We start from the raw sequence: 23,165 nt of genomic DNA, 5'->3' as shown, positions 1-23,165 counted from the left end.
TTTGCAGATTACCTTTTGAGAAAAGTTTATCATTAGTGGCTGATTGACTCGAGAACAACACTTTCTAGCTGCGTGGTTCAAAGAGGTTTATATGTGGGCTACAACACAAGCCACAGAAGCTGTTCCCTTTCAAAACAATTCTCTGCTGCACCAGTCTGTTGTGAAAGATAGCAGGAACCTTAGGAAAGGTAAATTTACTACATAAAAGTAATAGTGACTCCTTATGTATGTATTGATCTACCTTAGTGGTTCTCAGCCAAGGTTACATGTATCTCTGGGGGAATGTAATGATCTTTCCCCAGGAACACTAAATCATCTAGATATTTTCTAGTTTTACAACAGGGTACATATTAGCAAAGTTAGTACAAACTAAAATTTTGTATAAACAATGACTTGTTTATACTGCTCTATATAAAATACACTGATATGTAAGTGCAATATTTGTATTTCAATCGATTTATTTTATAATTATATGGTAAAAAGGAGAAAGTCAGCAATTTGTCAGTAATAGCGTGGTTGTGACACTTTTGTATTTCTATGTCTGATTTTGTAAGCAAGCAGTTTTTAAGTGAGGTGAAACTTGGGGTGTTCAAAACAAATCAGACTCCGGAAAGGGGTACAGTAGTCTGGAAAGGTTTAGAGCCATTGCTCTACCTGACATAAACTTGTACTTAAGTCTTTGTTTTCACTGCAAACTTTACTCAGGTTCGAACACAGATTTTTCCTGTAACACGTTCCACATTTACACACCCACACGCCTCTATTTTTGACACATGGCCAGGCAGCCACCACATCCTGAGATATAGGGCTGATCCTGAGTTAGTTTATCCTGTGTATTGCTAACACAAGGTAACTGCAGTGTGAATGTACAGTCACGGTCATCAGTCACAACCATCAATAGATAATGGTCCTCCAATGCTTTCCCCCAAGCCCTTCAACACCCATTCTTGTCTACTATCTTGTCATCTACCTGTACTCCGATCCCTGACTGGAAGTGCCTTCCTATGCCTCTGCTCTGTGTACTTGGTCCCATACAGCTTGCCTGCTTGCAGCTTCTCCAGCTTCATTAATCTCCAGTGTTTCGCACAGCAGAAAGATGCCCAGTGAAAACCCATGTATCAGCAAGCAGACACTTGGCCAGAGGCTGACAAGACTCTTCGTGCTGCTTTGGGACAAAGTAAGCAAGATGTACGACTTTAACTCCTCAAAGAGGGGCTTCAAACTGTACAATGATGATTTATCACAGCAGCAGCTGACTGATCAAAGTCTCAAGCAGACCAGACAGTGCAGAGAGAAGAGGTGAGGTAACAGAAGATCAAAGATACAAATTCTAAATTTCATGCTGCCCACCCAACAAGCAATCTGTTTTACCATGAACAGGACTGAGCAGTGCCTCGTGCACAGAGACCCATTTCAGCATGGACTCAGCTGGGATGTGGGGGGTGTTCAGAACTTGCATGTTGCAAAGATATCCTCCCCTCGTTCTCCCCTCTCCCACAGCCAGCTTGGAGGGGTTGGGCTCCACTTCAGAGACGACACCAGTCCCAGTCCCAGGATCTCTTCCTTGTTTCGACCAGGAAGAGTACAGTGGGATGTAGGGACACAACGCAGATAAACCAGGGGAGAACACAGCAGCGCAGTCAGGTAAGATGGAGGCAGCTATCTTTGTTATTACAGTATTGTCAAACTGTCCTGCAGTGGTTCAAGAATATGAGTATCAACTTCAGGCAGACCATGGAGAATGAGGGTACATACAAATCCCAAATTGGTCATGAGTTCTTTACTTAGATTTCACCAACAAATTATCAAGTGTAAACTTCTCAGCCTTAACAACGAGTCACAGACAGTCCTCCAGTGCTCCAATCCATCTTGCCACCCAAGTAAACCTCCCTTTGTGACAGGTGGTCCCTTACACTAAGAATCAAAGCAATAATCAGGTTACTCCCTGTCCCAGTGGACCAGTCACTTACCCCAGGTCATTTGCACTTTAGATATCACACCAGACACAATGCCTGTAGCCAGTCGTATAATAAACTATCTAAAGATTTATTAAATAGGAAAAGGAAACAAGAGAGTTATTTACAAGGTTAAAGCAGGTAAACATATAAACACAAAAGAGTTACAATCTTAAATTTCAAAAAGTAATAGAAGCTTCTATTATGAGCAAGTTCCATAGACCCCTTAGGGCTAACCCAGGCTAACCACTGGAGATCTCGTTTATGCCTAGTATTCCTGCCCTCTCCCCCCATCTCCCCGAGTCCAAGTAACAAAAAGATACAGTTCCTCCTTATAAGGGGTTTTTGAGTCCTTTCCCCTCTTCTGCTTTGAGCTGCAAACTCAGCCAATGAAAGGAATTCACTTGCAAAACTCATCTTCATGGTGGTGAGGGGAGAATAAACAACATTTCGTCTTTAATGTTCCACTCCAGTCCATCTGCTGTCGACTGGCCTTCCAGGCTGGGCAGGATGTAACACCTTCTGTTGGAGACTAGAATTTCACATTAGTTAATGTCTCTCTCCTGTCTGGTGATTTACGCAGTTAAAAAGACTTACAATTCAGATTTTCAAGTGTTACCTTACAATATGGAATACAGATGTTATAAGTGAGATTAATGCATTCAGCAACTCACACTCATTAAAGTCTAAACACATTCTTATAATTCTAATACCTATTTTAACAATATGAACACAAAGGTGAGCCAGATGAATTCCAGCTCTGTATTTGTCAATATTCAATTGAGGCATGGGGACCTTGGCATGAGCGGGGCATCTGGTCTTCCAGCATTATAATTATTATGAAGGATATTACAAAATATTGGGAAGGTTTTAGCCTATTCCTAGCTGTTGCTTCATTTATGGACAGATGCTGTGCCATTATACTTGGGTACTACACCATCTCCTCCTCCGTCTTGCTACCACGTTGCTTCAAATGACAGACAAGTGGGGTGCGGGGAGCTTTCAGGGGCTGAACACAGTAGCTTTTTATAATGGAAAAACATTAATGCAAAAGTTAAACATTTGTGGCCTTATCTCAGAGAAAATGTAATCTGTTGTTGTAGCGCAATCCTTAAAGGTACTTCTATCCAATACCCCTGCATGCTAAGTTGCCTCTCACTAGTGCAGAATCTGGTTTATTGCTGATCTTACTCGATCCACTCCTGGAGAGAGTAATAAAATAGAATTATTCACCTAATAAAAATTCCAATCAGTCTCTGAGATTCATTGGTAAGGGAAGCATCCATCTGCCACTGTTTTAACTTGCAATCCCTGTCTAGACACTTATCAATTCATCTGTCACAAGACACAGAAAGATTTCCCTTGCACACACAGAAGATCTTCCTGAAGTCTAGAATAACAGGTCCTTCTTTCATTCTGGTATCTGGCGCAGCATGACATCTTCTAAGGTGGCAGCAGCCTGAAAACGGTTTACTATAATTACCATTTCTGCTCTGTCTTCCAGGACATGGACCCCCACCCCCCTTTTCTCAAAAAGAATTTTTTTAGAGATTTGGAAGGTAAATTAACTCATCATTAAGGCTACGATTTTGTCATGGATGTCACAGAAATCACAGAATCCATGACTTCCAGAGACCTCCATGACTTCAGCCCATGGCGGCTCGGAGCAGCAGGGCCCACCCTCACCTGCGGCGGCTGGGAGCTGTGGGGGTACCCTGCAGTGCCTGGGCCGCAAGGCAGCTGAGAGCTCCGAGCTGTCCTGGGTGGTGGGGGGACCCTGCAGCTTAACACTGTCGCAGTCAGTGGGGGGGTTCTGAGCCGAGCAGCTCCTGGGCGTTACAGGCAGTGGAGATCCCTGGAGCTGCGAGATGCCACAGGCGGCAAGGTGGGGGGGACGGCATAGGCGGCAGGTTATATATATTAGGGGTGCCCGAGCACCAGGAATATTCAGGGCTGGGGGACCTGCTCCAGCAATATTTGGAGCTGGGTCTCTCCCCCGGCCCTGCCTGGATCGGGCCCCGGCCCCTGCGGGTCGTCTCTGTCTGCAGTGGGTCCCGGCCTCCGCCTGCCACCGCCACCCCCCCGCCGCGTCCCTGCCCGCTCGTGCTGCGGGAGTGCAAGGGCTCCCGCCAGAACTGCGGTCTGCTGCCCCTGGGTCCTAGCGCCTGCCATCTGCTAATGGCAGGGCAGGCTGCCCTTACCCTGCCCTTAAGCCCTAGCCCTGAGCCCTTCCAACGCTCCAAACCCCTCATCCCCAGCCACAGCCCTCATCCCCCAGCACCCTGATCCTCTGCCCTAGCCCTGAGCCCCCCCCGCAGCATGAACCCCCCAAACCCAGCCACAGCCCTCATCCTTTCACACCCTGATCCTCTGCCCCAGCCCTGAGCCCCCCCCCGCAGCATGAACCCCTCAAACCCAGCCACAGCCCTCATCCCCCAGCACCCTGATCCTCTGCCCTAGCCCTGAGCCCCCCCCCCCGCAGCATGAACCTATCATCCCCAGCCACAGCCCTCATCCCCCAGCACCCTGATCCTCTGCCCCAGCCCTGAGCCCCCCCCCGCAGCATGAACCCCTCAAACCCAGCCACAGCCCTCATCCCCCAGCACCCTGATCCTCTGCCCTAGCCCTGAGCCCCCCCCCGCAGCATGAACCCCTCAAACCCAGCCACAGCCCTCATCCCCCAGCACCCTGATCCTCTGCCCCAGCCCTGAGCCCCCCCCCGCAGCATGAACCCCTCAAACCCAGCCACAGCCCTCATCCTTTCACACCCTGATCCTCTGCCCCAGACCTGAGGCCCCCCCCGCAGCATGAACCTATCATCCCCAGCCACAGCCCTCATCCCCCAGCACCCTGATCCTCTGCCCTAGCCCTGAGCCCCCCCCCGCAGCATGAACCTATCATCCCCAGCCACAGCCCTCACCCCCCAGCACCCTGATCCTCTGCCCAGCCCTGAGCCCCCCCCCCGCAGCATGAACCCCTCAAACCCAGCCACAGCCCTCATCCCCCAGCACCCTGATCCTCTGCCCTAGCCCTGAGCCCCCCCCCCCGCAGCATGAACATATCATCCCCAGCCACAGCCCTCATCCCCCAGCACCCTGATCCTCTGCCCTAGCCCTGAGCCCCCCCCGCAGCATGAACCTATCATCCCCAGCCACAGCCCTCATCCCCCAGCACCCTGATCCTCTGCCCCAGCCCTGAGCCCCCCCCCCCGCAGCATGAACCCCTCAAACCCAGCCACAGCCCTCATCCTTTCACACCCTGATCCTCTGCCCCAGACCTGAGGCCCCCCCCGCAGCATGAACCTATCATCCCCAGCCACAGCCCTCATCCCCCATCACCCTGATCCTCTGCCCTAGCCCTGAGCCCCCCCCGCAGCATGAACCTATCATCCCCAGCCACAGCCCTCATCCCCCAGCACCCTGATCCTCTGCCCCAGCCCTGAGCCCCCCCCCGCAGCATGAACCCCTCAAACCCAGCCACAGCCCTCATCCCCCAGCACCCTGATCCTCTGCCCTAGCCCTGAGCCCCCCCCGCAGCATGAACCTATCATCCCCAGCCACAGCCCTCATGCCCCAGCACCCTGATCCTCTGCCCCAGCCCTGAGCCCCCCCCCGCAGCATGAACCCCTCAAACCCAGCCACAGCCCTCATCCTTTCACACCCTGATCCTCTGCCCCAGACCTGAGGCCCCCCCCGCAGCATGAACCTATCATCCCCAGCCACAGCCCTCATCCCCCATGTCATAAACAGATAGCTAAGGGTTAATGTCTCTTTCACCTGAAACACCTGACCAGAAAACCAATCAGGAAACCGGATTTTTTCAACTTTGGGGGGAGGGAAGTGTGTGTCTGAGTCTTTGGTCTGTCTGCCTGTTTCCTCTGAGCTTTGGAGAAGTAGTTCTATTTTCTAGTCTTCTGTTTCTAAGTGTAAGGACAAAGAGATCAGATAGTAAGTTCTATGGTTTCTTTTCTTTGGTATTTGCATGAATATAAGTGCTGAAGTGCTTTAATTTGTATTCTTTTTGAATAAGGCTGTTTATTCAATATTCTTTTAAGCAATTGACCCTGTGTTGTATCATCTTAATACAGAGAGAACATTTGTATTTTTTCTTTCTTTTTTATATAAAGCTTTCTTTTAAGACCTGTTGGAGTTTTTCTTTACTTCAGGGAAATTGAGTCTGTACTCACCAGGGAATTGGTGGGAGGAAGAAATCAGGGGAGGTCTGTGTGTGTTGAATTGGCTAGCCTGATTTTGCATTCCCTCTGGGGAATAGGAAAGTCCTTTTTGTTCCCAGGACTGGGGAACGGAGAGGGGGAATCACTCTGTGTAGTTTCACAGAGCTTGTGTCTGTGTATCTCTCCAGGAGCACCTGGAGGGGGGAAGGGAAACAGGATTATTTCCCTTTGTTGTGAGACTCAAGGGATTTGGGTCTTGGGGTCCCCAGGGAAGGTTTTTCAGGGGGACCAGAGTGCCCCAAAACACTCTAATTTTTTGGGTGGTGGCAGCAAGTACCAGGTCCAAGCTGGTAACTAAGCTTGGAGGCTTTCATGCTAACCCCCATATTTTGGACGCTAAGGTCCAAATCTGGGAATAAGGTTATGTCATGGTGTAGCAGCGGTGGGATCTAGACAGAATCCAGAAGCCAGTAGGAATATTATATTTTTCTTTTCTCTGCTAAGGGCTTTTTAGCAGAGAGAAACAGTTTGGTTTTAAAAGGGAACCAGAGAGAATTTTTTTTTCTGCTCTCTCTAGCAGTTTGTGGTTTGCATGTTAAGCGAGAAGACTGTTGAGGGTCTTTTGTCATGCAATAGCCCTCCCATTAGGTGGCAAGTACCAGCACTTATATGCATGCAAATAAAGTGGTTTTTCTGGTTTCCCTTCATTGAACATTAGCTAGAGAGAGAAAGGGAAAAAAGCACTGTTGCTAGGCAGACTTCAGGAGGCAACAGAGCCTGCAGTTCAACAGAGAAACACCGGAGGGCACCCCAACACAAGAAAACAGGAACCATGTCTACTAGGACAAAAATGGAGGCCGAAGACCAATTAAAAGAAGCTGAACACAGGCGACAACTGGAAATAAAACAAAAAGAGATGGAGATAAAAGAAAAGGAAGAAAGCATCAAACTGGCAGCCTTCCAAAGAGAACAGGAAGCCCAAGAGGCAGCACACAAAAGAAAACTAGAAGAAGAAGAGGTGGCCTACCGAAGGAAACAAGCAGAAGATGAGGCGGCCCACCACCGAGACATGGAAAAACAACAAAAAGAGAATGAAGAGAAGGAAAAACAGAGAAAACATGAACTGGAGATGGCAAAAGCTGGGCTGCATGTGCCAGCCAACCCTAACAACCCGGCGCCAAGTATTGCTCCACAGCACAGGAAATTTCCCACCTACAAGGCAGGTGATGACACCGAGGCCTTCCTGGAAAATTTTGAAAGAGCCTGTCTTGGGTACAGCATCCCCGAAGACCAGTACATGGTAGAATTAAGGCCACACCTCAGTGGACCTTTAGCAGAGGTGGCAGCTGAAATGCCCAAGCCGCAAATGAATGACTATAAACTTTTTCAAACCAAGGCCAGATACCGGATGGGGATAACCCCAGATCATGCCCGTCGGCGCTTCAGAACCCAAAAGTGGAAACCAGAGGTGTCATTTCCCAAACACGCCTACTACATTGCAAAAAACTATGAGGCCTGGTTAACAGGAAACAACATTCAAACCTTGGAAGAAGTGAACCTCCTCATACAAATGGAGCAGTTCTTGGATGGTGTTCCTGAAGACATCACACGGTACATACAAGATAGAAATCCCAAAACTATCGCTGAGGCGGGGGAGATTGGAGCCAAATGGATGGAACTGGCAGAAAGCAAAAAAGCTACTGTCAAGGGGAACGATTACCCCAGGGGGCACACAGACCATAAACCCTACAACCGAGGACAGCCAAAGACCCTACATACCACCCAAGTAAAGCCACAGATACCCTACTCTTCAACCTCACCAGTCTCCAGTAACTCACCTCGGCCCAGTGACCCATCAGATGGAAGATGCTTTAAGTGTAATGAACTGGGACATATCAAGGCCAACTGTCCCAAGAACACCATGCGAGTGCAATTCATTACACCACCATCACCCCAAAGATCCCCAGGCCCAGATGCCTCTCAAATACCCTTGGAGCGAAGGGAAAATTTGAGAGTGGGCGGAAAGAAGGTTACTGCGTGGAGAGACACGGGGGCACAAGTGTCAGCTATCCACCAATCCTTCGTTGACCCCAAATTCATCAACCCAAAGGCCAAAGTTACAATTTACCCCTTCATGTCACAAGCTGTAGACTTGCCTACAGCTCAACTGCCTGTCCAGTACAAAGGCTGGTCAGGAATGTGGACTTTTGCAGTCTATGACAATTATCCTATCCCCATGCTACTGGGGGAAGACTTGGCCAACCAGGTGAGGCGGGCCAAGAGAGTGGGAATGGTTACCCGTAGCCAAACCAGGCAAGCTTCCAGACCCATTCCTGTTCCTGAGCCGTCCACAGAGGCCCCGTCTGTGTTACCAGAGACCCAGACAGAGGTAGTGGACCCGGATTCCATGCCTACCACTGAAACAGCCACAGCATCTCCAGTCCCAGGCCCGGAACTGGAACAGCAACCAGCACCAGCAAGTGCAACCACATCTTCAAACTCAACGCCAGAGGGCGCCAGCGAGCCAGAACTGGCAGAAGCACACGACAGCCATACCCAAAAGGCTCAGCCAGAGCCTGAAATACCCTCAGGTGCACCAGCGGAGAGCGGTTCACCAGCAACGGAAACAACCCCATCACCTACATCGCTTCCAGAGGGACCAAGCCCAAGTCCACAGTCTGAGGAAGAACTGGTGACCCCAGCCTCCAGGGAACAGTTCCAGGCTGAGCAGGAAGCAGATGACAGCCTTCAGAAAGCGTGGGCGGCGGCACGGAGCACCCCACCGCCTCTCAGCTCTTCTAATCGATCCCGGTTTGTTATAGACCAAGGACTTTTATACAAGGAAATTCTTTCTGGTGGACACCGGGAAGAATGGCAGCCGCAAAAACAGTTGGTGGTTCCAACTAAGTACCGGGGGAAGCTCTTAAGCTTAGCCCATGATCATCCCAGTGGCCATGCTGGGGTGAACAGAACCAAGGACCGGTTGGGGAAGTCCTTCCACTGGGAGGGGATGGGCAAGGATGTTGCCAAGTATGTCCGGTCTTGTGAGGTATGCCAAAGAGTGGGTAAGCCTCAAGACCAGGTCAAGGCCCCTCTCCAGCCACTCCCCATAATTGAGGTCCCATTTCAGCGAGTAGCTGTGGATATTCTGGGCCCTTTCCCAAAAAAGACGCCCAGAGGAAAGCAGTACGTACTGACTTTAGTGGACTTTGCTACCCGATGGCCAGAAGCAGTAGCTCTAGGCAACACCAGGGCTAACACTGTGTGCCTGGCCCTAACAGACATCTTTGCCAGGGTAGGTTGGCCCTCCGACATCCTTACAGATTCAGGGTCTAATTTCCTGGCAGGGACCATGGAAAAACTGTGGGAAACTCATGGGGTGAATCACTTGGTTGCCACCCCGTACCACCATCAAACCAATGGCGGGGTGGAAAGGTTCAATGGAACTTTGGGGGCCATGATAAGAAAATTCATCAACGAATTCTCCAATAATTGGGACCTAGTGTTGCAGCAGTTGCTGTTTGCCTACAGGGCTGTACCACATCCCAGTTTAGGGTTTTCACCATTTGAACTTGTGTATGGTCACGAGGTTAAGGGGCCATTACAGTTGGTGAAGCAGCAATGGGAGGGGTTTACGCCTTCTCCAGGAACTAACATTCTGGACTTTGTAAGCAACCTACAAAGCACCCTCCGACACTCTTCAGCCCTTGCTAGAGAGAACCTAAAGGATGCTCAAGAAGAGCAAAAGGCCTGGTATGACAGACATGCCAGAGAACGTTCCTTCAAGGTAGGAGACCAGGTTATGGTCTTGAAGGCGCAACAGGCCCATAAGATGGAAGCATCATGGGAAGGGCCATTCACGGTCCAAGAGCGCCTGGGAGCTGTAAACTACCTCATAGCATTTCCCAATTCCTCACTAAAGCCTAAAGTGTACCATGTTAATTCTCTCAAGCCTTTCTATTCCAGAGACTTACAGGGTTGTCAGTTTACAGTCCAGGGAGATGATGCTGAGTGGCCTGACGGTGTCTACTACGACGGAAAAAAGACGGTGGCGTGGAAGAGGTGAACCTCTCAACCACCCTGGAACGTCTGCAGCGGCAACAAATCAAGGAGCTGTGCACTAGCTTCGCCCCATTGTTCTCAGCCACCCCAGGACGGACTGAACGGGCATACCACTCCATTGATACAGGTAATGCTCACCCAATCAGAACCCCACCCTACCGGGTGTCTCCTCATGCCCAAGCTGCTATAGAACGGGAGATCCAGAACATGCTACAGATGGGTATAATCCGCCCATCTACCAGTGCCTGGGCATCTCCAGTGGTTCTGGTACCCAAACCAGATGGGGAAATACGCTTTTGCGTGGACTACCGTAAGCTAAATGCTGTAACTCGTCCGGACAACTATCCAATGCCACGTACTGATGAGCTATTGGAAAAGTTGGGACGTGCCCAGTTCATCTCTACCATAGACTTAACCAAGGGGTACTGGCAAGTACCGCTAGATGAACCTGCCAAGGAGAGGTCAGCATTCGTCACCCATACGGGGGTGTATGAATTCAATGTCCTTCCTTTCGGCCTTCGAAATGCACCCGCCACCTTCCAGAGGCTGGTAGACGGTCTACTAGCTGGACTGGGAGAATTTGCAGTTGCCTACCTCGATGATGTGGCCATTTTTTCAGACTCCTGGCCCGAACACCTACTCCACCTGGAAAAGGTCTTTGAGCGCATCAGGCAGGCAGGACTAACTGTTAAGGCCAAAAAGTGTCAAATAGGCCAAAACAGAGTGACTTACCTGGGGCACCAGGTGGGTCGAGGAACCATAAACCCCCTACAGGCCAAGGTGGATGCTATCCAAAAGTGGCCTGTCCCAAGGTCAAAGAAACAGGTCCAATCCTTCTTAGGCTTGGCCGGATACTACAGGCGATTTGTACCACACTACAGCCAAATCGCTGCCCCATTGACCGACCTAACCAAAAAGACCCAGCCAAATGCCGTTAAGTGGACTAATGAGTGTCAAAAGGCCTTTACCCAGCTTAAGGCGATGCTCATGTCTGACCCTGTGCTCAGGGCCCCGGACTTTGACAAGCCATTCCTAGTAACCACAGATGCATCTGAGCGTGGTATAGGAGCAGTGCTCATGCAGGAAGCAACAGATCACAACTTCCATCCTGTCGTGTTTCTCAGCAAGAAACTGTCTGAGAGGGAAAGTCACTGGTCAGTCAGTGAAAAGGAATGCTATGCCATTGTGTACGCCCTGGAAAAGCTACGCCCATATGTTTGGGGACGGCGGTTCCAACTACAAACTGACCATGCTGCACTAAAGTGGCTTCATACTGCCAAGGGAAACAACAAGAAACTTCTTCGTTGGAGTTTAGCTCTCCAAAATTTTGATTTTGAAATTCAACACATCACAGGAGCTTCTAACAAAGTTGCTGATGCACTCTCCCGTGACAGTTTCCCAGAATCCAGTAGTTAAAAAGTGTTCTTAAAATGTAAAAGTCTGTTAGTTATATACTTAGTAGTATATGTAAAGGTGCATGTGTTGTATTAATCTGTTTATTTTCAAGTTCTAGAAGGAAATTGCCGCCAGTGAGCTTCCCCACTGTCTGCAATTTGGGGGGCGTGTCATAAACAGATAGCTAAGGGTTAATGTCTCTTTCACCTGAAACACCTGACCAGAAAACCAATCAGGAAACCGGATTTTTTCAACTTTGGGGGGAGGGAAGTGTGTGTCTGAGTCTTTGGTCTGTCTGCCTGTTTCCTCTGAGCTTTGGAGAAGTAGTTCTATTTTCTAGTCTTCTGTTTCTAAGTGTAAGGACAAAGAGATCAGATAGTAAGTTCTATGGTTTCTTTTCTTTGGTATTTGCATGAATATAAGTGCTGAAGTGCTTTAATTTGTATTCTTTTTGAATAAGGCTGTTTATTCAATATTCTTTTAAGCAATTGACCCTGTGTTGTATCATCTTAATACAGAGAGAACATTTGTATTTTTTCTTTCTTTTTATATAAAGCTTTCTTTTAAGACCTGTTGGAGTTTTTCTTTACTTCAGGGAAATTGAGTCTGTACTCACCAGGGAATTGGTGGGAGGAAGAAATCAGGGGAGGTCTGTGTGTGTTGAATTGGCTAGCCTGATTTTGCATTCCCTCTGGGGAATAGGAAAGTCCTTTTTGTTCCCAGGACTGGGGAACGGAGAGGGGGAATCACTCTGTGTAGTTTCACAGAGCTTGTGTCTGTGTATCTCTCCAGGAGCACCTGGAGGGGGGAAGGGAAACAGGATTATTTCCCTTTGTTGTGAGACTCAAGGGATTTGGGTCTTGGGGTCCCCAGGGAAGGTTTTTCAGGGGGACCAGAGTGCCCCAAAACACTCTAATTTTTTGGGTGGTGGCAGCAAGTACCAGGTCCAAGCTGGTAACTAAGCTTGGAGGCTTTCATGCTAACCCCCATATTTTGGACGCTAAGGTCCAAATCTGGGAATAAGGTTATGTCACCCCAGCACCCTGATCCTCTGCCCTAGCCCTGAGCCCCCCCCGCAGCATGAACCTATCATCCCCAGCCACAGCCCTCATCCCCCAGCACCCTGATCCTCTGCCCCAGCCCTGAGCCCCCCCCGCAGCATGAACCCCTCAAACCCAGCCACAGCCCTCATCCCCCAGCACCCTGATCCTCTGCCCTAGCCCTGAGCCCCCCCCCCCGCAGCATGAACCTATCATCCCCAGCCACAGCCCTCATCCCCCAGCACCCTGATCCTCTGCCCCAGCCCTGAGCCCCCCCCCGCAGCATGAACCCCTCAAACCCAGCCACAGCCCTCATCCCCCAGCACCCTGATCCTCTGCCCTAGCCCTGAGCCCCCCCCCGCAGCATGAACCTATCATCCCCAGCCACAGCCCTCATCCCCCAGCACCCTGATCCTCTGCCCCAGCCCTGAGCCCCCCCCGCAGCATGAACCCCTCAAACCCAGCCACAGCCCTCATCCCCCAGCACCCTGATCCTCTGCCCTAGCCCTGAGCCCCCCCCGCAGCATGAACCTATCATCCCCAGCCACAGCCCTCATCCCCCAGCACCCTGATCCTCTGCCCCAGCCCTGAGCCCCCCCCGCAGCATGAACCCCTCAAACCCAGCCACAGCCCTCATCCTTTCACACCCTGATCCTCTGCCCCAGACCTGAGGCCCCCCCCGCAGCATGAACCCCTCAAACCCAGCCACAGCCCTCATCCCTTCACACCCTGATCCTCTGCCACAGCCCTAAGCCCCCCCACAGCATGAACCCCTCATCTCCCAGCCAGAACCCTCATCCCCTCGCATCTTAATCCTCTGCCTCAGCCCTGAGCCCCCCCACCAGCATGAACTCCTCATCCTCAGCCGCAACTCTCATCCCTTCACACCATGATCCTCTGCCCCAACCCTGAACCCCCCACAGCATGAACCCCTCATCCTCAGCCCCAACCCTCATCCCTCCGCACCCTGATCCTCTGCCCTAGCCCTGAACCCCTCATCCTCAGCCCCAACCTCATTCCCCTGCACCCTGATCCTCTGCCCCAGCTCTGAGCTCCCCTCCGCAGCATGAACCCCACAGCCCTCACCCCACAGCCCAACCCTCTTCCCTAGCCCTGAGCCCCCCTGACATAACCTTATTCCCAGATTCTGGACCTTAGCGTCCAAAATTTGGGGGTTAGCATGAAAACCTCCAAGCTTAGTTACCAGCTTGGACCTGGTACTGCTGCCACCACCCAAAAAATTAGAGTGTTTTGGGGCACTCTGGTCCCCCTGAAAAACCTTCCCTGGGGACCACAAGACCCAAATCCCTTGAGTCTCACAACAAAGGGAAATAATCCTGATTCCCTTCCCCCCTCCAGGTGCTCCTGGAGAGATACACAGACACAAGCTCTGTGAAACTACGCAGAGTGAGTCCCCCTCTCCGTTCCCAATCCTGGAACAAAAGCACTTTCCTCTTCACCCAGAGGAAATGCAAAATCAGGCTAGCAATCCAACACACAGCTTTCCCCTGATTTCTTCCTCCCACCAATTCCCTGGTGAGTACAGACTTAATTTCCCTGAAGTAAAGAAAAACTCCAACAGGTCTTAAAGAAAGCTTTATATAAAAAAGAAAGAAAAAATACAAATGCTCTCTCTGTATTAAGATGATACAACACAGGGTCAATTGCTTAAAAGAATATTGAATAAACAGCCTTATTCAAAAAGAATACAAATCAAAGCACTCCAGCACTTACATTCATGCAAATACCAAAGAAAAGAAACCATAGAACTTACTATCTGATCTCTTTGTCCTTACACTTAGAAACAGAAGACTAGAAAATAAAAAGTACTTCTCCAAAGCTCAGAGAAGCAGGCAGACAAAAGACTTAGAGACACACTTCCCTCCACCCAAAGTTGAAAAAATCCAGTTTCCTGATTGGTTCTCTGGTCAGGTGTTTCAGGTGAAAGAGACATTAACCCTTAGCTATCTGTTTATGACACGCCCCCCAAATTGCAGACAGTGGGGAAGCTCACTGGCGGCAATTTCCTTCTAGAACTTGAAAATAAACAGATTAATACAACACATGCACCTTTACAGATACTACTAAGTATATAACTAACAGACTTTTACATTTTAAGAACACTTTTTAACTACTGGACTCTGGGAAACTCTCACGGGAGAGTGCATCAGCAACTTTGTTAGAAGCTCCTGTGATGTGTTGAATTTCAAAATCAAAATCTTGGAGAGCTAAACTCCAACGAAGAAGTTTCTTGTTGTTCCCCTTGGCAGTATGAAGCCACTTTAGTGCAGCATGGTCAGTTTGTAGTTGGAACCGCCGTCCCCAAACATATGGGCGTAGCTTCTCCAGGGCGTACACAATGGCATAGCATTCCTTTTCACTGACTGACCAGTGACTTTCCCTCTCAGACAGTTTTTTGCTGAGAAACACGACAGGATGGAAGTTGTGATCTGTTGCTTCCTGCATGAGCACTGCTCCTATACCACGCTCAGATGCATCTGTGGTTACTAGGAATGGTTTGTCAAAATCCGGGGCCCTGAGTACAGGGTCAGACATGAGCGTTGCCTTAAGCTGGGTAAAGGCTTTTTGACACTCATTAGTCCACTTAACGGCATTTGGCTGGGTCTTTTTGGTTAGGTCGGTCAATGGGGCAGCGATTTGGCTGTAGTGTGGTACAAATCGCCTGTAGTATCCGGCCAAGCCTAAGAAGGATTGGACCTGTTTCTTTGACCTTGGGACAGGCCACTTTTGGATAGCATCCACCTTGGCCTGTAGGGGGTTTATGGTTCCTCGACCCACCTGGTGCCCCAGGTAAGTCACTCTGTTTTGGCCTATTTGACACTTTTTGGCCTTAACAGTTAGTCCTGCCTGCCTGATGCGCTCAAAGACCTTTTCCAGGTGGAGTAGGTGTTCGGGCCAGGAGTCTGAAAAAATGGCCACATCATCGAGGTAGGCAACTGCAAATTCTTCCAGTCCAGCTAGTAGACCGTCTACCAGCCTCTGGAAGGTGGCGGGTGCATTTCGAAGGCCGAAAGGAAGGACATTGAATTCATACACCCCCGTATGGGTGACGAATGCTGACCTCTCCTTGGCAAGTTCATCTAGCGGTACTTGCCAGTACCCCTTGGTTAAGTCTATGGTAGAGATGAACTGGGCACGTCCCAACTTTTCCAATAGCTCATCAGTACGTGGCATTGGATAGTTGTCCGGACGAGTTACAGCATTTAGCTTACGGTAGTCCACGCAGAAGCGTATTTCCCCATCTGGTTTGGGTACCAGAACCACTGGAGATGCCCATGCACTGGTAGATGGGCGGATTATACCCATCTGTAGCATGTTCTGGATCTCCCGTTCTATAGCAGCTTGGGCATGAGGAGACACCCGGTAGGGTGGGGTTCTGATTGGGTGAGCATTACCTGTATCAATGGAGTGGTATGCCCGTTCAGTCCGTCCTGGGGTGGCTGAGAACAATGGGGCGAAGCTAGTGCACAGCTCCTTGATTTGTTGCCGCTGCAGACGTTCCAGGGTGGTTGAGAGGTTCACCTCTTCCACGCCACCGTCTTTTTTTCCGTCGTAGTAGACACCGTCAGGCCACTCAGCATCATCTCCCTGGACTGTAAACTGACAAACCTGTAAGTCTCTGGAATAGAAAGGCTTGAGAGAATTAACATGGTACACTTTAGGCTTTAGTGAGGAATTGGGAAATGCTATGAGGTAGTTTACAGCTCCCAGGCGCTCTTGGACCGTGAATGGCCCTTCCCATGATGCTTCCATCTTATGGGCCTGTTGCGCCTTCAAGACCATAACCTGGTCTCCTACCTTGAAGGAACGTTCTCTGGCATGTCTGTCATACCAGGCCTTTTGCTCTTCTTGAGCATCCTTTAGGTTCTCTTTAGCAAGGGCTAAAGAGTGTCGGAGGGTGCTTTGTAGGTTGCTTACAAAGTCCAGAATGTTAGTTCCTGGAGAAGGCGTAAACCCCTCCCATTGCTGCTTCACCAACTGTAATGGCCCCTTAACCTCGTGACCATACACAAGTTCAAATGGTGAAAACCCTAAACTGGGATGTGGTACAGCCCTGTAGGCAAACAGCAACTGCTGCAACACTAGGTCCCAATTATTGGAGAATTCGTTGATGAATTTTCTTATCATGGCCCCCAAAGTTCCATTGAACCTTTCCACCAGGCCATTGGTTTGATGGTGGTACGGGGTGGCAACCAAGTGATTCACCCCATGAGTTTCCCACAGTTTTTCCATGGTCCCTGCCAGGAAATTAGACCCTGAATCTGTAAGGATGTCAGAGGGCCAACCTACCCTGGCAAAGATGTCTGTTAGGGCCAGGCACACAGTGTTAGCCCTGGTGTTGCCTAGAGCTACTGCTTCTGGCCATCGGGTAGCAAAGTCCACTAAAGTCAGTACGTACTGCTTTCCTCTGGGCGTCTTTTTTGGGAAAGGGCCCAGAATATCCACAGCTACTCGCTGAAATGGGACCTCAATTATGGGGAGTGGCTGGAGAGGGGCCTTGACCTGGTCTTGAGGCTTACCTACTCTTTGGCATACCTCACAAGACCGGACATACTTGGCAACATCCTTGCCCATCCCCTCCCAGTGGAAGGACTTCCCCAACCGGTCCTTGGTTCGGTTCACCCCAGCATGGCCACTGGGATGATCATGGGCTAAGCTTAAGAGCTTCTCCCGGTACTTAGTTGGGACCACCAACTGTTTTTGCGGCTGCCATTCTTCCCGGTGTCCACCAGAAAGAATTTCCTTGTATAAAAGTCCTTGGTCTATAACAAACCGGGATCGATTTGAAGAGCTGAGAGGCGGTGGGGTGCTCCGTGCCGCCGCCCACGCTTTCTGAAGGCTGTCATCTGCTTCCTGCTCAGCCTGGAACTGTTCCCTTGAGGCTGGGGTCACCAGTTCCTCCTCAGACTGTGGACTTGGGCTTGGTCCCTCTGGAAGCGATGTAGGTGATGGGGTTGTTTCCGTTGCTGGTGAACCGCTCTCCGCTGGTGCACCTGAGGGTATTTCAGGCTCTGGCTGAGCCTTTTGGGTATGGCTGTCGTGTGCTTCTGCCAGTTTTGGCTCGCTGGCGCCCTCTGGCGTTGAGTTTGAAGATGTGGTTGCACTTGCTGGTGCTGGTTGCTGTTCCAGTTCCGGGCCTGGTACTGGAGATGCTGTGGCTGTTTCAGTGGTAGGCATGGAATCCGGGTCCACTGCCTCTGTCTGGGTCTCTGGTAACACAGACGGGGCTTCTGTGGACGGCTCAGGAACAGGAATGGGTCTGGAAGCTTGCCCGGTTTGGCTACGGGTAACCATTCCCACTCTCTTGGCCCGCCTCACCTGGTTGGCCAAGTCTTCCCCCAGTAGCATGGGGATAGGATAATTGTCATAGACTGCAAAAGTCCACATTCCTGACCAGCCTTTGTACTGGACAGGCAGTTGAGCTGTAGGCAAGTCTACAGCTTGTGACATGAAGGGGTAAATTGTAACTTTGGCCTTTGGGTTGATGAATTTGGGGTCAACGAAGGATTGGTGGATAGCTGACACTTGTGCCCCCGTGTCTCTCCACGCAGTAACCTTCTTTCCGCCCACTCTCAAATTTTCCCTTCGCTCCAAGGGTATTTGAGAGGCATCCGGGCCTGGGGATCTTTGGGGTGATGGTGGTGTAATGAATTGCACTCGCATGGTGTTCTTGGGACAGTTGGCCTTGATATGTCCCGGTTCATTACACTTAAAGCATCTTCCATCTGATGGGTCACTGGGCCGAGGTGAGTTACTGGAGACTGGTGAGGTTGAAGAGTAGGGTATCTGTGGCTTTACTTGGGTGGTATGTAGGGTCTTTGGCTGTCCTCGGTTGTAGGGTTTATGGTCTGTGTGCCCCCTGGGGTAATCGTTCCCCTTGACAGTAGCTTTTTTGCTTTCTGCCAGTTCCATCCATTTGGCTCCAATCTCCCCCGCCTCAGCGATAGTTTTGGGATTTCTATCTTGTATGTACCGTGTGATGTCTTCAGGAACACCATCCAAGAACTGCTCCATTTGTATGAGGAGGTTCACTTCTTCCAAGGTTTGAATGTTGTTTCCTGTTAACCAGGCCTCATAGTTTTTTGCAATGTAGTAGGCGTGTTTGGGAAATGACACCTCTGGTTTCCATTTTTGGGTTCTGAAGCGCCGACGGGCATGATCTGGGGTTATCCCCATCCTGTATCTGGCCTTGGTTTGAAAAAGTTTATAGTCATTCATTTGCGGCTTGGGCATTTCAGCTGCCACTTCTGCTAAAGGTCCACTGAGGTGTGGCCTTAATTCTACCATGTACTGGTCTTCGGGGATGCTGTACCCAAGACAGGCTCTTTCAAAATTTTCCAAGAAGGCCTCGGTGTCATCACCTGCCTTGTAGGTGGGAAATTTCCTGTGCTGTGGAGCAATAATTGGCGCCGGGTTGTTAGGGTTGGCTGGCACATGCAGCCCAGCTTTTGCCAAGTCCAGTTCATGTTTTCTCTGTTTTTCCTTCTCTTCATTCTCTTTTTGTTGTTTTTCCATTTCTCGGCGGTGGGCCACCTCTTCTTCTTCTAGTTTTCTTTTGTGTGCTGCCTCTTGGGCTGCCTGTTCTCTTTGGAAGGCTGCCAGTTTGAGGCTTTCTTCCTTTTCTTTCATCTCCATCTCTTTTTGTTTTATTTCTAGTTCCTGTTTGTGTTTTTCCATCTCTCGCCTGTGTTCAGCTTCTTTTAATTGGTCTTCGGCCTCCATTTTTGTCCTGGTAGACATGGTTCCTGTTTTCTTGTGTTGGGGTGTCCTCCGGTGTTTCTCTTTTGAACTGCAGGCTCTGTTGCCTCCAGAAGTCTGCCTAGCAACAGTGCTTTTTTCCTTTTCTCTCTCTAGCTAATGTTCAATGAAGGGAAACCAGAAAAACCACTTAATTTGCATGCATATAAGTGCTGGTACTTGCCACCTAATGGGAGGGCTATTGCATGACAAAAGACCCTCAACAGTCTTCTCGCTTAACATGCAAACCACAAACTGCTAGAGAGAGCAGAAAAAAAAAATTCTCTCTGGTTCCCTTTTAAAACCAAACTGTTTCTCTCTGCTAAAAAGCCCTTAGCAGAGAAAAGAAAAATATAATATTCCTACTGGCTTCTGGATTCTGTCTATATCCCGCCGCTGCCACTCATGTTTTAACCTTATTCCCAGATTCTGGACCTTAGCGTCCAAAATTTGGGGGTTAGCATGAAAACCTCCAAGCTTAGTTACCAGCTTGGACCTGGTACTGCTGCCACCACCCAAAAAATTAGAGTGTTTTGGGGCACTCTGGTCCCCCTGAAAAACCTTCCCTGGGGACCACAAGACCCAAATCCCTTGAGTCTCACAACAAAGGGAAATAATCCTGATTCCCTTCCCCCCTCCAGGTGCTCCTGGAGAGATACACAGACACAAGCTCTGTGAAACTACGCAGAGTGAGTCCCCCTCTCCGTTCCCAATCCTGGAACAAAAGCACTTTCCTCTTCACCCAGAGGAAATGCAAAATCAGGCTAGCAATCCAACACACAGCTTTCCCCTGATTTCTTCCTCCCACCAATTCCCTGGTGAGTACAGACTTAATTTCCCTGAAGTAAAGAAAAACTCCAACAGGTCTTAAAAGAAAGCTTTATATAAAAAAGAAAGAAAAAATACAAATGCTCTCTCTGTATTAAGATGATACAACACAGGGTCAATTGCTTAAAAGAATATTGAATAAACAGCCTTATTCAAAAAGAATACAAATCAAAGCACTCCAGCACTTACATTCATGCAAATACCAAAGAAAAGAAACCATAGAACTTACTATCTGATCTCTTTGTCCTTACACTTAGAAACAGAAGACTAGAAAATAAAAAGTACTTCTCCAAAGCTCAGAGAAGCAGGCAGACAAAAGACTTAGAGACACACTTCCCTCCACCCAAAGTTGAAAAAATCCAGTTTCCTGATTGGTTCTCTGGTCAGGTGTTTCAGGTGAAAGAGACATTAACCCTTAGCTATCTGTTTATGACACCCCCACATCATGAAACCCTCATCCTCAGCCCCACAACCTTCACCCCTGCACTCCCTCCTATCCCCAAACTCCCTCCCAGAGTGTGCACCATCTCCCCCTTCCTACACCCCCAGCCCAGAGCCTGCACCCAAACTCCGTCCCAAAGCCTGCACCCCTCACCCCCCCCCGCACACACACCCCCTGCCCCAGCCCGGAGCCTGCACCCAGCACCAAAACTCCATCCCAAAGCCTGCACCCCTCCTGCACCCTAATCCCCAGCCCAGGACCTGCACCCCAGACCTCCCCCCCGAAACCCCACCCAGAGCCTTAGGCAAGTAGGGGTGGAGTTGGAGGGCGGGTTCTGGGCACCACCAAAATTTCTACAAACTTGCCACCCATGGGATGGATCCACAGCTCCGAGCCCCCATGGGTGGTGGAGGCTCCCAGAGCTCTGAGCCAGGGTCCCCACAGCTGCACAGTCAGCACGGGCAGTGTAGGGACTCCACAGCTCCCCATTTTGTCACAGATATTTTTAGTACGTCAGGGACAGGTCATGGGCTTCTGTGACTTTTTCTTTATTGCCCGTGACCTGTCCACGCCTTTTACTAAAAATCTCTATGATGAAATCTTAGTCTTACTCATCATCTCTTTCCCAGGGAAAATTTCTGGGAATATTTGGTGGCCAAGAGACTCAGCAAAGAGAAAGACATTCTCTGGAGATAGATGCTGATATACTTTATTTGTGGCTGTGTACAATGAGGGCACAAGGGCACTCACAAATTTTTCTCCACTCTCTGTCAGGAGCAAGTACAACAGTATCAGACTCACTGAAGGAAGGAAGGGCACCTAAGAGATCATTTAGTGTCAGTGAAAGCCTTCAGAATTTGAGGTCAAAGCAACAGCGGATCAGAGATGCATTGGAGGTGCATAAGGACTCCTGCAGGTGACTGGAAAAGCACAAGAAGTCTGAGAAGAAGTGAAGGAAGGAGGACAAGGAGATGGAGGAGAAGCTGCAGTCTAGAATCTCATGCATGATCATGAGATGACGGAGTGACACATGGCATTTCAGAGGACATTATTGGGGCTCATGAGCCGTAAGGGCAAATCCATAGGGTGCATGAGCACCATGACTCTGCTTCAATGTTGTCACGTCCTACAGCCTATGAACCCAGTGCCTGAAGGAACCAATCAATGAGCCATGGAATCTCAGACCATCATCAGGTCTGTGCACTCTACACCTGTTACAATTCAGGGAAAAGAGAACAGATAAACTAATGTGCAGTTTTCTTATTAGTAACAAGTTTTTATGTTATGTCTTATGCTTGCATGTTTGAACCACATTAGAGCAGCTGGGTTGCCCGCATTTTTAGCATCAATCAACTTCAATAAATGTAAAGAAAAATGATCTTTTATTTCTTTAATGCATGCAGAAACATTACATATGATTTCAAGGCAGCAGCATCAATGAGCCCCAGTACATTCCCCATGCAGTTCAAGAATATCAGTGCACAAGGCATCCCTTATGACCTTTTCTGTAACAGACCCTGTGCCAGCAAAGGGTGCATTTGGTAGCTGCCTGGAAGCACACTCCAAATCAGGAGTGGGCAAACTTTTTGGCCTGAGGGCCACATTGAGTTTCCAAAATTGTATGGAGGGCCGGTTAGGGGAGGCTGTGCCTCCCCAGGCAGCCAGTCATGGCCTGGCCCCCACCCCCTATCCAAGCCCCCCACTTCTCACCCCCTGATGGCCCCCCAGGACCCCTGCCCCATCCATCCCTCCCTGTCCCCTGACTGTGCCCAGACCCCTACCCCTGACTGCCACCCGTCGCCCCATCCAGCCCTCCCTCTTCTTCCTGACTGCCCCCCCGGGACCCTTGTCCCTATTCAACCTCCCAGTTCCCTGCCCTCCAACTGTCCCGACCCCTATCCACACCCCCACCCCCTGACCACCACCCCAAACTCCCCTGCCCTCTATCCAACTCCCCCTGCTCCCTGCCCCCTTACCGCACTGCCTGGAGCACCGGTGGCTGGTGGTGCTACAACCGTGCCACTCAAAGCACCAGGACAGGCAGCCATGCTGCTCAGCTGGAGCCAGCCAACCACACCGCACAGCACAGAGCACAGGGTCAGGCAGTGCAGCTGAGCAGCCATGGCCTGGCAAGAGCTTGCAGCCCCCATGCCTAGAGCATTGCACCAGCAGCACAGTGAGCTGAAACTGCGGGGAAGGGGGAACAGCAGGGGAGGGACCAGGGGCTATCCTCCTGGGCCAAGAGCTCAGGGGCTGGGCAGGAGGGTCCCGCAGGCCGGATGCGGCCCACAGGCCATAGTTTGTCCACCTTCACTCCAAATCATCATTGTTGGCAATCAAATCCACCGCAAAGTATTTGCCCTTATCCTCCCATATAACATGAAGCATACAACATGCCCTGATCATATGTATGGTGTTAAACACACTAAAGTCCAGACAAATCAGTAAGCAGTACCATCTTGCTTTCAGCTGGCCAAAAGCACATTCTACCATCAACTCGTACCTGTTCA

The 23,165-nt window shown here is 50.0% G+C and overlaps 1 long non-coding RNA gene across 1 annotated transcript in view; it reads right to left on the bottom strand.

The window, feature by feature from the left end:
* Positions 1 to 2,229: 2,229 nt before the first annotated feature.
* Positions 2,230 to 23,165, bottom strand: part of LOC115654380 — a 70,314-nt gene continuing 49,378 nt past the window's right edge. Inside the window, exon 3 of the long non-coding RNA XR_004001185.1 lies at positions 2,230 to 2,487. This is a non-coding gene — a long non-coding RNA (uncharacterized LOC115654380). The remainder of the gene's footprint in view (positions 2,488 to 23,165) is intronic.

Source organism: Gopherus evgoodei, chromosome 1, assembly GCF_007399415.2.
Source record: "Gopherus evgoodei ecotype Sinaloan lineage chromosome 1, rGopEvg1_v1.p, whole genome shotgun sequence".
Taxonomy (NCBI): Eukaryota; Metazoa; Chordata; order Testudines; family Testudinidae; genus Gopherus; species Gopherus evgoodei.
The sequence above is the reverse complement of the archived record's forward strand: the minus strand, read 5'-3'. Positions and strand labels throughout refer to the sequence as shown.